Source organism: Geotrypetes seraphini, chromosome 2 (genome assembly GCF_902459505.1).
Source record: "Geotrypetes seraphini chromosome 2, aGeoSer1.1, whole genome shotgun sequence".
Lineage (NCBI taxonomy): Eukaryota > Metazoa > Chordata > Amphibia > Gymnophiona > Dermophiidae > Geotrypetes > Geotrypetes seraphini.
The window spans coordinates 446,507,968-446,524,189 of record NC_047085.1 but is presented as its reverse complement, the minus strand read 5'-3'; the positions used below and the strand labels follow the sequence as shown (position 1 = coordinate 446,524,189).

The 16,222-nt window shown below is 43.4% G+C and overlaps 1 protein-coding gene across 3 annotated transcripts in view; it reads right to left on the bottom strand.

The window, feature by feature from the left end:
- SVIL (supervillin) overlaps positions 1 to 16,222 on the bottom strand; it is a 483,923-nt gene that overhangs the window by 423,830 nt on the left and 43,871 nt on the right. Inside the window, exon 2 of one of the 3 annotated variants that reach the window (XM_033931470.1) lies at positions 4,161 to 4,208. The exons of the other annotated variants lie outside the window; for them this stretch is intronic. The gene's annotated coding sequence lies outside the window, so the exon portion shown is untranslated. The remainder of the gene's footprint in view (positions 1 to 4,160; positions 4,209 to 16,222) is intronic. 3 annotated transcript variants of the gene reach the window in all.

Here is a 16,222-nt window from a genome sequence, read left to right as displayed (position 1 = left end):
CTTCTAAACAAAATAGAAAAATAAGACATTAAAAAAAAAAAAGACTAATAATATGCAAAAAATAAAAAAATTGGGGAGTGAAGCAAAGGAGTTTTCCCCTGGCTTCTAAAGAATTTTTGGCTGGCACCCAGGTCTTAAAATAAATAAATAAATTCCAGCTTTAGTTGTACTCATGTTTCCCAATAGCCAACATTTCAGTTCCCATTCTGCTGAAAGTTCACTAACAGAACCAAAACGCTTATTGGGAAATGTGAGCTATAACTGACTATATTCTCTTTCCATACTGCCATGCCAGAATATTTCAATGCTCAAAATTTGATAGATATTTTTTAATGATTTAATTTCGATTGCAGTTTGCTACAAAAAGAACTTGAGCTGCTTTTCTCAAAACCAAATATTGAAAACGGTTCGTTTAATTCCAGCCTTTTACACCATATTTTCCAGTCTAAGTCATTCTAAAGTGGTTAGACATTTCTACTTAACCAAGATTAGTAAGAAAAAAAGGCAAGCATATGACATCTTCAAAAATTAGAATACTTGGGTTGAAAAGAACATATTTACAAGTTTGTTTACTGTACATTATACAAAGCCACAACTTTCTCAGTTGATCATGATGACCACACAGCCAGTCAGGTTTTCAAGTAATCCACAAATGAAACACGGATTTGAGTGGCATATACTAGGGACCCATACATATCCTTTTTCAAGCATGCTCATAAGTTGGCTTCCCCTACTTTCCAACTCTCATATCTTATCACTGTCATCGCTCTATGACAGCTGTTTCCAGTGGAGTCTAAGATGGCTGAAAGTTCAGTTTTATATACGCTTCAAATGTAACCTCAAGCAGTAGATAATCAACTGGTCCAAATCCCAGCCAAATCCTTTACAGGGCCTGTTTCATCTTTCAGCAAGCTTTTGGACCTTGGCAAAATAGTAGTCCGGCGCGCTAAGGGCAAGGTCGCTGCCGTAAAGTGATACTTAGCAAAACACTGCTTGCTCCTTCTGGGACTGAAAGTAACTGCCATTTAGAGGGCTGCCTAAACTCAGACAGTACAACCTACTACAGCAGCCAGATTTACTCTAATCTGAGCCCAACGAAGTAAAATCATTATATTTACTGCACAACTACCATAAGCATTTTATACTTTATAATTACAATCGGGGTCGGTGTGGGGGGGGGGGGGGGTCAGAGCTGTTACCACCGTAACTGGTGCTAAAACCACGCTAGTTTTGTAAAGGGGGGGGTTAGACAAGATGGCAAAACATAGCTAAGAAAGCATGGTAAAAAATGAAACGATGAAACAGCACGGTGAGCATGGTTTGGCAAAACAGCATGGCAAACAGTTTTACAAAGAATGGTTAATATAGTATGACATGGCTTGGCAAAATGGTAAGGCAAGCGTGCATAACAGACATAGCATGGAAGACATGGAACGGCAAACATTGTGTGGCAACCATGGCTTGAGATTGTAGCATAGCAGACAGTGTGGCAGACAACATGGCATATAGTATGGTATAGGATGACATTGGTGAAACAATATAATGTAGTGTGGTAGAACATTGTATGATAGAATGTGGTATGGTCAGATATAGAATGGAGATATAGAATGGAGCTCATCGGCTTGTGAGACACAAGATAATAGAGCATTTAGGGCCCTTTGTCAGAGGGTCCGGGACATTTGGATTGGCACAGGATCAGGGGAAGAGGTGTTTTTTTTATAGCTTTACTGAAGTTCAGTAGGCCTTCTTTTTTTATGTTCAATCATCTTTATTGACATTTATATTTTTATAACAAACAACCAGCAATAATGATTTTATGCTGGTAGGTAGTTTGTTCCAGAGGCATGGTAGGTAGTGTCAGTAAGATCTTTTTCGGACATTCTCAAGGCAGAGGGCGTGTCCCAAGGGCATATGTAGTACCTGAATGTAAACCACTTAGGATATAAGTAGTATATACATAATAAAATAAAGATAAATAAATAAATTCAGGGCATAGAGCGGCAGTTTGGATGCTATATAAGCTGGCACAATGTCATGGAACAGTTTGTAGGCCATCAGTGGGTCTTTGAATATATATATTGTTTGTTGATCGGCAACCAGTGGGCAGCACGTAACGCCGGGGAGATCAGGTCTCATATGTGGAGATTCTTCAAGAGTCGGATGACGGTATTTTGTACTCGCTGCAGTCAAAGGAGGTTTTTTGCAGTAAGCCCATTTAGGACCACCCAAACCTACTTGATCATCATTACAAGGTTCATGTTAAAAAAAAATGGCAGTGGTGGCAAAGAATGGTTGTTTGGGGTGGGTGGGGGATAAAAGCAAGACTGGTACTTAGAGGGGGAGGGGGGTCGACAGACGCAGGGACCACTTGGGAGTGAAAACTCCACGCTCAAAAAACTTCAGCACTGACACTCAGCAATCTGTGTTTCAAAGGAGGTCAGCAATTCTACACTGACCGAGCAAAAGTACTGTATGTTTTGAGAAACACTTTCCCTAAAGAAATATTTTAAGTGATACGGTTGAGCCACCATTGGATTTTAAGCTAAGTGTTTTAAAAGTACAAATTTTTTTGCAGAGCTGCATTTAATTGTGAATATCAGGCGTTCTTTGACACATCAGTTTAATATAACAGCGAGGGTATTTTGGGACCAATGATTTAATGTACAACCCCAGTCAAGACACAGATGATACAATTGTGTCTGGGTTTCTGGAGATCCCTCTTCTTCTCAACTATTATTACATTTAATACAACTCTACCTTTAGAAATTATTTTCGTAATTGCCCATTAGGTACTTCAATCTTAGAAGAGAAAAATATTCACAAAAGAAAACAACTGGAGAGGCAGCGTTTCCTAAACCTGCTCCGGGAACCTCCCAGCCAGTCAGGTTTTCAGATGTCCACAATGAATATTCATGAGAGAGATTTGTATGCACATCTCTCTCATTAATATTCATTGTGGATATCCTGAAAACCTGACTGGCTGGGGATCCCTGAGAATGGTTTGAGAACCATGTTAGAGATTTTGCTATTGATGTAGATTACTGCAAGCTGTGATCCGGGGATGTTTTACTGATTTAATTCTTTTGCACCTGTGTGTCATCGGCTACATTTTGTATATAGTACTCCCCCGATATTCGCGGGAGTTCTGTTCCAGGAACCCCCGCGAACCTTGAAAAACCGCAAATACGGTTTTTCATGGGGGAGACGTGGGGATAGGCAGCAACATAGCAGTGGCAGCCACTGCCCGGTCCGTCAACGAGTCTGAACAGAAAAGCACCCGATTCGGGCACCTCATAGGAGGCACATGCGCTCCAGCGAGGAATCTCGGACCAGCTGTGTGTGCACGAGGCAGGAAATCCAGTGGTTGAAGTCACTTCCATAGGTGTTTTTAGTGGGGGAGACAGGAGAGAGCAGACGGAGCGCCTGCGAGTGAAGGAAATCACTTGCAGTATGCTTCGACCGCCTCTTCCTCCTGATTGATGAGGCCCGACTTTAGTGCAGGAAGAGGCGGTTGGAGCATAACACGAGTGATTTCCTTCACTCACAGGTGCTCCGGCTGCTCTCTTCTGACTGATCATTCGCGGTCAGAAAATACTGCGAATGACTGGGACCACAAATCGTCGACCGCGAATGACCGGGGGAGGACTGTATTTTAAAGAGATGCTACTGACAATGTAATTGTAGATTAAAAAAAACAAAAAAAAACTACCCTCCTTAACACATTCTATAAAATGTAAATATTTGCAAATCTTTCAAATAAACAACAAAAATATTTCAGTTAGTCATTCATGTTTGGCTCCTAACACTAGACAATCCAGCTGAATATCAGGTCCATCTGTTTGTTTAGTTTTTTCTTTTTCTTTTGAGACCAGCTCCTCTCTCTGCTTTAAGATTTTAAATAAAAAATTTCAAACAAGCTTTAGTTTCAAAAAAAAAATTAAAATAACCAAGCCTTCCCAAACTTAAAAAAAACATGGAGGCAGCAATAGTTTGTTCTATTACAAGAGCATTATCCCTTCAAAAAATCTGCAGACACACACAATTCAAGATTCTAGTCTGCTGTGAAAAAATATAATTAGAAATAGCTTTTTCTTCAGCTCAGTAAAACAGACAAATATTGTGAAACCAAAATCAGAAAAGAGAGCTGCTTAACCACAAACCTTGACTGCATCAATTCAGTCCCTCATTTACTTTCATATCTTCTTCAGCTGTATGGATAGAATAAAAGTCAGTACGTCACTAAACTACAATGAGAAACACCTAAACAGTGTCACAAGATAGATGCAAACCTGACACCCGTCACTTACTGTGGCTTAGAAATTTCTGAAGTTTGGGCAGTGAGAGACCCGGTATTGTTATCTTATGGGCAAATGCTATATACAAAACCCATCTCTCTCATTTTAGGGTAATAAATATACAAATATGAAATTCTTTAAATGGCTTTTGTATATTAGAATGTAGGGTTATTTGACTTCTTTTAATGTCTGGTTTCTGCTTCATGCCTCACTTTGGCTTTCTTCATAAGGAAGAAAATATAATATTTAAATGGGGGGAGAGGGGGATTTGTCAAGCAGTGTTAGGGTTTCATGCATCTTAACATACATTAAAGAGAAGGGGTAAAACGCGGACCTGCCGGACCTCGCGGATCTAAAACCGCACGTCCTTAAAAATCTGAGGTCCGTGCCGCTTGTAGTTAGTTTCTGGCTCTGACAGACCTGACAATTTAGTGCTGACGGATCCGTCTCAGCATAGGGAGGGAAAAGTATTAGGATCTGTCAGCGCTACAATGTCATCGAGGTCTGTCAGAGCCGCGGACCTCAGATTTTTAAATTTACTGGGGCTGCAGGAAACCGGTTTAAAGAATTTGTTTTAGAGCCCCTCCAGCACTAGTCTCTGGCTCTGACAGACTTCGGTGACATTTTAGCGCTGACGGATCCTAATACTTTTCCCTCCCTACGGTGAGATGGATCCATCAACACTAAATTATCACCAAGGTCTGTCAGAGCCAGAAACTAACTACAAACCGCACGGACCTCAGATTTTTAAGGACTTGCGGTTTTAGATCCGCGAGGTCCGTCAGGTCCGTGAGGTCCCCGTTTTACCCCTTCCCCACATTAAAGGCCCCTTTAGCAAAGCCACAGTAGCTATTCCCATTCAGCAAATATGATGAAGCCCGTTCAGTTGCTATGGGCTGCGTTGCATTTGTAGCGCCTGTACTCGCTACCATGGCTTTGTAAAAGGGGGCCCTAAGGGAATTAGCATGCATTAAAGACTAATAGCCCATAGATATGGCACTCCACACCATCTGTTTCCCCACGTGTGTGTAACTATCCTAACCTTCATTCTCCTCTCTCCCTTTTTCATGTGCCCTGTGGAATGCTCATTCTGCCTCCAACAAACTGCCCTACATTCATGACCTCTTTATCTCCCAGTCCCTCCACCTGCTCACTCTAACTGAAACATGGATTTGCCCTGAGGACTCCACTGCAGCTGCTGCCCTCTCCCATGGTGGCTACCACTTCTCCCATACACCTCATCCTATTGGTTGAGGCGGAGGTGTTGGGCTTCTTCTCTCTCCTTATCTTCTCCCTCCTCAATCCCACAGCCTCTCATTTGAAGTCCACTCCGTGCGACTATTCACTCCTCTACCTCTGTGGATAGTGGTCATTTATCATTCCCCCCAACAAGCCCCTTTCCTCCTGTCTCACTGAATTTGACTCCTGGCTTTCAAGCTTTCATGATTCATCTTCTCCCTCCCTCATTTTGGAGGGTTTTAACTTTCACCCTGATGATCCCATCGACACATATGCTTCCAAGTGTCTTACATTTGACCTTCAGCTATGCTCCATTACCTCGACGAAGCAGTTTTGAAAACCAGCCCAATATAAAAATGACCTATGATCACAATACTTACAGGAAAATTAAAATAATCCAGTAACTGTACTGTTAACTCTGGATTATTGTAATATTGTTTATTTGGGGCTACCAAAAAAAGATTCTATTAAGGCTTCGATTAGTTCAGAATGCAGTTCGTTTCATCTTTGGTCTTAAGAAGTATGACCATGTTAGTCCTTTTTATGCAAGACTGCATTGGCTGCCTTTTAAGGCCAGAGTATTTTTTAAGTTTGGGTGTATCTGTTATAAGGCTCTTTTGGGTTTATTACCTTCCTATTGGGTTTCTTACCTGAAACTGTTTAATTCATTAAAATGTACCAGAAATTCAGGTATGTTCCTCTTCCCTACCCCAATGGCCTGTCGCTATAAGACTTTTTTTGGACAGGACATTGGAATATCAGGCGGGAAAGTTGAACTCCTGAATGATTATTCAAGCCTATTCTTATCTTACATTTAGGAAATTATTGAAAACTCACCTATTTGATAAACAAGAATGTTGCTATTTAAGAAGGTATTTTTTTTATAAGGCTCTGTATTTTAAATGTATTTTTATCTGATGCTGTATTTAATGGATATAGTAGTTATAATAGTTGTGTTTTTTTTAATTGTATTTTTTAACTGAAATGTTTCAGTTCTTCTGTTGTGAACTGCCTAGAACTGCTGTTGGGGCAGTATACAAGAAAATAAAATTATTATTATTATTATTATATTGATCAGACGCTTCAAAGCTAATAAGAAACCTAGGACTTTTGAACACCATCTCACTGTGAGCTATAACATTCTACTGAATTTTTACCTCATCATCATCTGTCAGTGTGAAGGGGGGGAAAAAGAAGAATATCACTGGAATACTTATTAGAAGAAAGGATAAGTGAATCATATCATCCTTGATTAATCATTTAGGCCTGACCTGAGGAAGGATGCATCAACTCCTGAAAGCTAGCCAAGAAATACATTATTCCTCGTTAAACCTTTATTAGTATGCTTTCATGTACATTATAAAAAGGTAATATGGTTTCCATGCTGGGCCTTTATCACAATTTTGGCAGCACTCCTCTGAACTACTTCTGCTATGTATCCCTAAAACCCAAGGTCACCAGAAGTAGTGCTGCCCAATTTGCGATTGGTGAATCGATTCGAATCGGTTTACTATTATTGTTTGAACCTAAAATACCAAGTGGAGTGGATTGGGTAGACATGAATCACTTGTTTACTCTTTCCAAAAATACTAAGACTAAGGAGCATGCAGTGAAGCTACTAGGTAGTAAATTTAAAACAAACCAGAGAAAATATTTATTTACTCATTGTGTAATTAAACTCTGGAATGTGTTGCTTCAGAATGTGGTGAAAGCTGTTAGCTTAGCAAGGTTTTAAAAAGATTTGGATAATTTCCTAAAAGAAAAGTACATAAGATGAACTTGGGAAAATCCACTGCTTATTTCTAGGATAAGCAGCATAAAATCTGTTTTACTCTTCTGGGATCTTGCCTGGACACTGGTTTTAGGCCAAAGGAGGACTATTAAATACCTAAATCCTGGACCTCTAGCAACTTCAAGCCTACAGCACTTTTTGTTTCATATTCATCCCCACCCCACTGAGGTAGCCCAGGAAATTGGAAGGACGCCATTAAAAAGTAAACAATTATGCAGGGGAGCCACATGGGCTAAAGACTTGTCAAGTCTTCTTGCTCACTTACAGCAACTAAGACGAGTAATTTTAGAAGAGAGAAAATTGTTGTTTTGTTCTTACACAAGTAGAAAAAAGGGGAAAAACTGTAAAAATAACACTGGCCTGCGTAATAAGAATGTGAGGTTTCCTGTACAGGGACAATAACTTCATCTCCTCAAGATGGAACTAATTTGTGCATGGAAATTGGTTTCTTCTTTTCATTTTAGGCAGCAGCTGCAATTCCCAGAGACTTGGTTTCCAGAAATCTCTGGCACCCAAATGCATTTCTAACTGCCTGGCAAAAAGGCGAAATTTCTTAGGCAGTGAGCTCTTTAAAATGAAACAAAAACAGAGGACTCGCATGGAAAGTCCAGCACACTCTTAACAGGACCACCCAGCAGACAGGAGAGGTAGGTTTCAAACTGCAGCTCTGTACATTGGAATTTCTACTCTCAGAGCCATACGTCAATATGGGCTGTACCAAAGGCTCTATGGGATGTGTTCATCTTTATCCTATGTTTTACATGTATATGGTACAAACCAGTGGTTCTTAAATCTGTCCTGGGACCCCCCAGCTAGTCAGGTTTTCAAGATATCCGTAATAAATATGCAAGAGGCACATTTGCATATAATAGAGGTGACAGGTATAGACATCTACCTCATGCATATTCATTAGGGATATCTTGAAAACCCAACTGGCTGTGGGTCCACCAGGACAGGTTTAAGAACCACTGGTATAAAACAATTATAAATATTTCCTCCCATGATCTTCAGAAACGTCAGGAGGACAAAAATTAGCTTCCCAGAATTTCTCCAGGACAATGGTCTTCACTAATTTTTTAAGTGACAGCCACTTGATCCAAAACAGTTCAAGGAGAACCAACAAAATTTTCCTATATGGGTGCACACCACCGCCAATTGATGCATGCCAATGATATGCTATCTCCCTTTCTCTATTACCCTGAACACCTTGTGTTCCCAGTTTAGTTCCTCATACACAATTCTGCTATCTTTTGCTACAAGAGTTTAGGGAGGGGAGTTTGACAAACACACATATACAATCTTTCCCATAAAAAGATATAAAACCCCCAACACACGCAGCTTGCAGGAAGGCATGAAAAGAGAGAAAAAAAAAAACCTGAACAGGGAACCGAAACTTCTTTTGGTCCTCCGTGTCTGCTGGTGAGCACTGGAGTGATAGAAGGAGTTCTTGAATCCCTGGTAGAGTGTGAAGAGGAAAGGGGCCTCATCCTGGAGTCGCATACTGAAGTCAATGGTGGTAAGAGCATTCTGACCTTTCTGCTCCTGGGCCCATGGAATTATGACTAAAAGCAGCAAGAAGCCACCAGGGCATGCTCCATTGAGCCAGAGTCATGGAGCTACATTTAGGGAGGAAGGTCAGCAAAGCAAGGATAAGGGACTGTAGTAAGGTGGTCACTGTACAGATGTATGGAGTAGAGGAGAACTCACAGTACTCAGCTATTACAACAGAAAGGGTGCCACCAGAAACAGAGCCCAGAAGAAAACAAAGGCTTGTGTAAATGTTCCTGCAGACAAATCTCTTGTTTTTATTTTGCTAAACTGCACATCATCTTCTTACCCCCCCCCCCCCCCACACACACACACACACAAATAACCCTATGACAAAGAGTGATGGTTCTCTCCATGAGGCAGGGAAGACAGAAAGACCTATAGGAATGTGTATACACAGGGGGATGAGATTTGGGCAAAAAGAATGGAGACAGAACTTGGAGCAGGGTGTGTAGCTCAGGGACAAGTGGCATATCAAACTCACATAAAATTAAAAAAAAAGACTTGCCCCCCACCCTTGGGAGAGAGATACTGGGGAATTGATCTCCCTCCCCCCAAGGAGAAAATTTGAGGCGGGGGACTATCCACAATAAATATGCAGAAGATAAATTTGCATGTATTGCTTTTTGGTATGCACGTCTCTCCCATGCATATTCATTGTGGATATCCTAAAACCCAACTGGCCCGGTGCTCTTTGGAGATAAAAATTGAAAATATCCTAAAAACCCAACTGGCCCGGTGCGCTTTGGAGATAAAGATTGAAAACTACTGTTCTAGAGTATGAAAAATAATTCATACCTGCTAAAGCTTGTAGAGCCCATGAAAGATTTCTGTTGAAGTGTTACATTCAAGAGCGGCCATGCCAAAGTGTCTCTTGTTGTCGTCTGGGTCAGCAGTAATTAGAGCTTCTCGCCAAACCAGGCACTTTTGGTTGGACCTGGGGCAGTATCAGGCAATGAATATTAGACTCCTGGTATTATGACATCTGTGATTTTTCCAGCTTTCCATAACCATACCAGAGGTGGCTACATGTGTGTGTACATGTGTGTGTGTGTGATACATGTGTGTGTGTGTGTGTGTGTGTGTGTGTTGGGGGGTGCATGGAGGCACCAGCACCTCTTCCCCTCTCCACCCCTTTGTATCTCTAACTGTTCGCCAGAGCGAGCATCATCTCCAATGCACTTCTTGCGCTGGCTTTACCTCTGATGTCACTTCCTGGTCAAGGCACCAAAATATAAGTTGGGCATGCCCTAGGACATTGCAGGAAAGTTAACTCCCTAGACTCCACCAAAAAATATATAAACCTCAAATCTAGATAAGGAGCACCCTCAGCGTGAGTTTGAAAGCTTTAAAGAGCGACTCAAAGAGCAGCTCTAGTGCTTAGAATAGCAAAGCCAGCAAACACTGAGCAGAGATTACCACTCACTACATCATCTGGGTGCTCCTGTGTGCTTTAAAGTGGTCAAGGGACATGGAGGACATGGATAAAACTGCTACAGAAAAACGACTCTACAGCCAGCTGTGGGAAGAAGATGTACCCTCCAGTGCTTCTGTTTACAGTTAGAAAAAATCTAACCCATTTTTTTTGAAAAGTGCACCCTTGCCAACTTGGAAGATAAATGTGCATCTGGAGATGCACAACTTAAAAAGTGAGGAAGTGCAACACGTTTTTCTACCATACACGGCTCATTACTACTTAATAGGGGGAAAATATAATTTTCTGTGTGATCTTGTTTAATAGAATAAATGTCTAAAGCAAACTGGTGCTGGGGAGGAAGGAGAAATGAAGACTAGATGCCATGTCAATCTACTGTACAAGAGGGAGCGTTTTCATTTGGCAGTGAACGTGACAAAGGCTGTTGGTATCGTATAAAATTAAACATCTTCGGAAGTGAACCTCTTCTCCTCCGATGCTTGTACCTCAGTAAAACGCAGTTCATAAGGTAGCACCAGGCTCTCATTCCCCTCTGCTTTGAATATTCTGCACAAATTTGCATAATACAAAGTACAGAATCTTCTTCATTCAGCCAAACATTCACTTTATGGGGGTCTTTTACTAAGGGCTCCTTAGCGACATTGCCATGATAAATGCACTGAAGCCCATTCAATTCCTATGGGCTTTGGTGCAATTTCCCTGCCAGCATCACTACCACAGCTTTGGAAAAGAGACACTAAGGATTGTTGTATTTTGTTGTCCAAGTCACTTAACTGCATTGCCCCGGTACAAAATACGTACTTGTATAACAGTGGTTCTTAAACCTGTTCTGGGGGACCCCCAGCCAGTCAGGGTTTCAAGATCTCCCTAACGAATATGCACGAGGCAGATTTGCATGCCTCTCACCTCTACTACATGCAAATCTGCCTCGTGCATATTCGTTAGGAAGATCTTGAAACCCCGACTGGCTGGGGGTTCCCCAGGACAGGTTTAAGAACCACTGCTGTATATAACATTTAAACTGCTTTGATTGTAGCACAGAAAGGCGAAATATTAAGTCCCATTCCCATTCCTCCCCCCCCCCAACTGCAGCAGGGCCCAGAGGAATAAAATGGTCCTTGTGACAGGTAATGGGCTAATCTGGACATTCAGTTGAGGACGGGACGGGGAGGGCTTTGATGGCTGAAATGGTTAAGTTGGGCTGGGGTGAGCTTTGATGGAAACTCCAGTAGATAGAACCTAAGCACACTACCAGGCAGGGATCTGGGTCTCTGGCCCAGAAATATCTGAGAAAAAGGACAATTTTTAATTAAATGAGTGATTTTTATGGAGCCTGTGGGGTTGGGCAGGTTGGATGGACCATTCAGGTCTTTATCTGCCATCATTTACTATGTTACTATGTAAAAAAAAAAAAAGGCTCCGTCTTTTCAAACAGTATGTCTACACCATCGGGAACAGACATTCTAGTATAAATACTAGAAATAATATCCTGGGGACTGAACTAGATAGATTTTAAATTCTGGTATGAGGAATGTAAGGATGTGTAATAGGGAAATAATATACAGGTTGAATTATATAAATAGTTTAGGTCTGTCCTATTTTATGTGGTCTTCTTTTTTTTCACCTTGAATGTTTAGATTGTATTTTGTGAACTGCTTTGATCCAGTGAGGGCGAGTAGTACCACTGATGTAACGAGGGCGAGAGACACCTGGGGTGGTGGTGCCCCTCCCCCAACCTCTCTGCCACCCCCCCCCCACACCTCCATCCGCTCCTTCTGCCACGCGTGCCCCTTCCCTACCCTTCCGTTCCCCCATATCTCTTGGCATTGGATGTTCCTCTGATGTCATTTCCTAGGTGCAGATCCAGGAAGTGACATCAGAGAAAGAGCCGACGCTAGCGTGAGCAGCAGGTTGGGGTTGCTGCTTGTGCCGGGAATATTAAAGAGGTTTTGGGGAAGGGAGCACGCACGCAGTAGTTGGGGGGAGGGAGGGGCAGAGATGATGATGACAGTGTCTGAATTCATGAAAGTGTGGGGCAGGCACATGGGATCTCTTAGGGAGAGGAGGAGATAGTGAATGCTGCAGATGGGCAGATTGGATGTGCCATTTGGCCTTTATCTGCCATCATATTTCTATCTATTATAATAAAACGCTAAGCACGCATGCGCACTCTTACCTGCATGATCCATGATCCGTAGGTCCCTGGCCGGCAGGAGTGCGCATGCGCGATTACAACGGCCCCACACTCGCGGACCCCAAGGTAATGTTGTGCGGTCTGGCAGCTACCTTACACTGCACATCCGAAGTTCATTTTTTAAGTTCAAAGCTGCCGCCGCGGCTCCTCTCACGAGCCGCACTTGCGTCGGAGAAGGCTTCCGATGCAGGCAGGGATCGTGATAGGAGCTGCTGTGGCAACTTTAAACTTAAAAATAACTCCGTCAAGGGCCTAAGGGAGCTGGCCAGACCACGGAGGGGGAAGGGGAAATGCTGCTGCGGCAAATATTCCTCTTACACCATGAAGCAAGCAGCTGACTCCGAGCCACAGCCCAAAAAGCTCAAGCTGGAGGAGAAAGGGCAACTGCCAAGGTAATTCCCCTTCACTTCAGGGAGTGATCAGGTATGGTGGGGAGACAACCAACTTCAGGGGGCTGCCTCTCTCCCTTTGGCATCATTGTCCAATTGGACAGAAATACCCACTAAATAAAGCTCATATAGCTGTCGCTTCACCTCATTTAGCTTCGTAGCACAATCATGTTTAACTTGCCCGGTTCTAAGGTCGCTTCACCTCTTTTAGCTTCGATTCCCCCCCTCACTGTAAAGCAGTTTGTCGTCGTTGCCTCCCCCGGCCGCACCCCTCCCCGGTGCACCCGAACCCCCGTTGAGCTGAACCCTCCCACCGCGAGACGACCATAAACCTCCCGGCTCCAGCAGCATCCGCAGTATTCTAAACATGCTGCTTTGCGGCCTTCTACAGCCCTGATTTCCTCTGCCGCATTCCTGATGACATCGAGACAGAGATGCGGCAGAGGAAATCATGGGCAGTAGAAGGCCGCAAAGCAGTGTGTTTAGAGTGCTTCAGACGCTGCTGTAGCCAGGAGGTTTGTAGATCGCGGTGGAAGGGTCAGATGGGAGGGCCCTGGGCCTGCTGCACGGCAGCAGTAGTGGCCGGGGAGGGTGGGGTGGGGATGGAAACATGCTACACAAACGTTCTACTGCACAGGGGGATGGGAGGGAGGGAGGGATAGAAAAAGCGGCACTGGGGGAACTAAGGACATAGGAAGGAGGCACTGAGGCACTAAGGACATAGGATGGGACACTATGGACATAGGAAGGGGGCCACCGAGAGACAGGCAGGCATGGCACAACAGAGAAATATAGACAGGCAGAGGGCCAGGGAGACAGAGACAGTAAGAAAGGCAGACAGACAGGGGGCCAGGGAGAGACACAGACAGAAAGAATGAGACAGACAACGTCCAAGGAGTGAGAGAGAGACAAAGAAAAAAACCCCAGACAGACAGACATCTACTCTAGCACCCATTAATGTAATGGGCTTAAACACTAGTGTTTCTATAACCATAAAGCTCTATGACCTCACAATGCAAGTGTTAAGAGCCTTAGCCAATAGAAATAGGGGGAGATAGTAAATGCTGCAAATGGGCACACTGGATGGGCCATTTGGCCTTTATCTGCCTTCGGGTTTCTATGACCCTTTAGAGAGGTCCTGCCTAATTTACTCCTTTTTGAAAGAATTCACTCAAGGTGGTGTATAGCAAGCAAGAGAGCTCCCCTCAAAATAGAATAAAAAAAGTGTAACAAAACAGATATCTTACTGTCCTGTAAGCAGCTGGTAGGCTCCTTCAGCAAGAGCACGGAGCAGCTGGGGGACAGGGAATACATGTGCACAGCTTGCTATTCGATCCAAAAATTATGCTAAAACGTTTATACCCAGCACGATGGCGAGCGCAGGTCAGTCACATGCCGAGCAGCTGCTGCATTCTTCACAGACAGAAACCAAAAAGGACAACCCTGCGCTCAGATTCATTACATCTTGTATGTTTCAGGCCCCAACTGGTGAAGCATTAAACAGCAGAGCAGGAAATGGAGCAACCCAGCTTCACAGGAAAGACAGGCTTTTACTGTAGGGCTGCATTTCAATTAACATTCTAACTGTGATTAATTACACAATTAAAAAAAAAGATTCTGTTATTTATTTTCCACCTCAGTTCCTTGGGACTCTGGCCAAGTCACTTAACCCTCCATTATTCCAGGCACAAAGTAGATACCTGTATATAACTATGTAAACTGCTTTGAATGTAAACACAGAAAAGCGTCATATCAAAATCTCACCCTCCACTACCCCAAAGGGCTGATAATCTCCCTTGCTCCCACTTCCAAATCCAAACATTTCTCCCCGCTCTCCTTCCCCTAGGTCCATTATCGCTTTCTTTCCTGGGATACATTCTCTCTCTCTTTTTCCCTTCCTCCCTCCCCATGAACGGTGACACAAACTTGGTGGTGAGCAGCACTAAGCTCTTCTTATGGCTGCTGAAACTCAAATAGAATAATTGGTAAAGAACCCCTTTGGCTCCCAACAAGAATGACACCTACAGTTTAAATTCAAACCATCCAAATAAAGGGATTTCAGTATGGGCTCAATTAACCCTCCGAATCACAGAAAGCCCTGGTCAGGTGTTCATAGGTGACTAGCACCAGACCAGAGGTCTAAATAAACCCTGCCCCGTATGTCCATCCTGCCCAGCAGTCCGTTCACGCGGCGGCCCAACAGGTCCAAGACCTATGCAGTAATCCTCTATCTGTATGCCTCTATCCCCTTTTCCAGCAGGAAATTGTCCAATCCTTTCTTGAACCCCAGTACCGTACTCTGCCCTATTACGCCCTCTGGAAGCGCATTCCAGGTGTCCACCACACGTTGGGTAAAGAAGAACTTCCTAGCATTCGTTTTGAATCTGTCCCCTTTCAACTTTTCTGAATGCCCTCTTGTTCTTTTATTTTTCAAAAATTTGAAGAATCTGTCCCTCTCTACTCTCTCTATGCCCTTCATGATAAGTCTCTATCATATCCCCTCTAAGTCTCCTCTTCTCCAGGAAAAAGAGTCCCAGTTTTCCCAATCTCTCAGCGTATGAAAGGTTTTCCAAACCTTTATCAGACGTGTCGCTCTCCTCTGAACCCTCTCGAGTATCGCCATATCCTTCTTAAGGTACGGCGACCAATATTGGACGCAGTACTCCAGATGCGGACGCACCATCGCCCAATACAATGGCAGGATAACTTCTTTTGTTCTGGTTGTAATACCCTTCTTGATTATGCCTAGCATTCTGTTTGCCTTCTTAGCGGCCGCTGCGCACTGTGCCGTCGGCTTCATTGTCATGTCCACCATTACCCCCAAGTCCTTTTCTTGGGTACTCTCCTTAAATAACATCCCTCCCATTGTATAATTGTACCTCGGGTTTCTGTTTCCCACATGTAATACTTTACATTTCTCAATGTTGAACTTCATCTGCCATCTCGTCGCCCATTCCCCTCGTTTGTTCAAGTCCCTTTGCAATTTTTCGCAGTCCTCTTTAGTCCGAGCTCCACTAAATAGTTTGGTGTCGTCCACAAATTTTATTATCTCACACTTCGTCCCTGTTTCTAGATCATTTATGAATATATTAAATAGCAACGGCCCGAGCACCGAGCCCTGCGGGACCCCACTCGTGACCCTCCTCCAGTCCGAGTAGTGGCCCTTCACTCCTACCCTCTGTTTCCTACCCGCCAACCAGTTTCTGGTCGCCGTACCTCAAAAAGGACATGGCGGTACTCGAGGGAGTGCAGAGGAGGGAGACTAAACTGATAAAAGGTATGGAAAATTTCTCATACGCTGACAGGTTAAAAACGCTGGGGCTGTTCTCT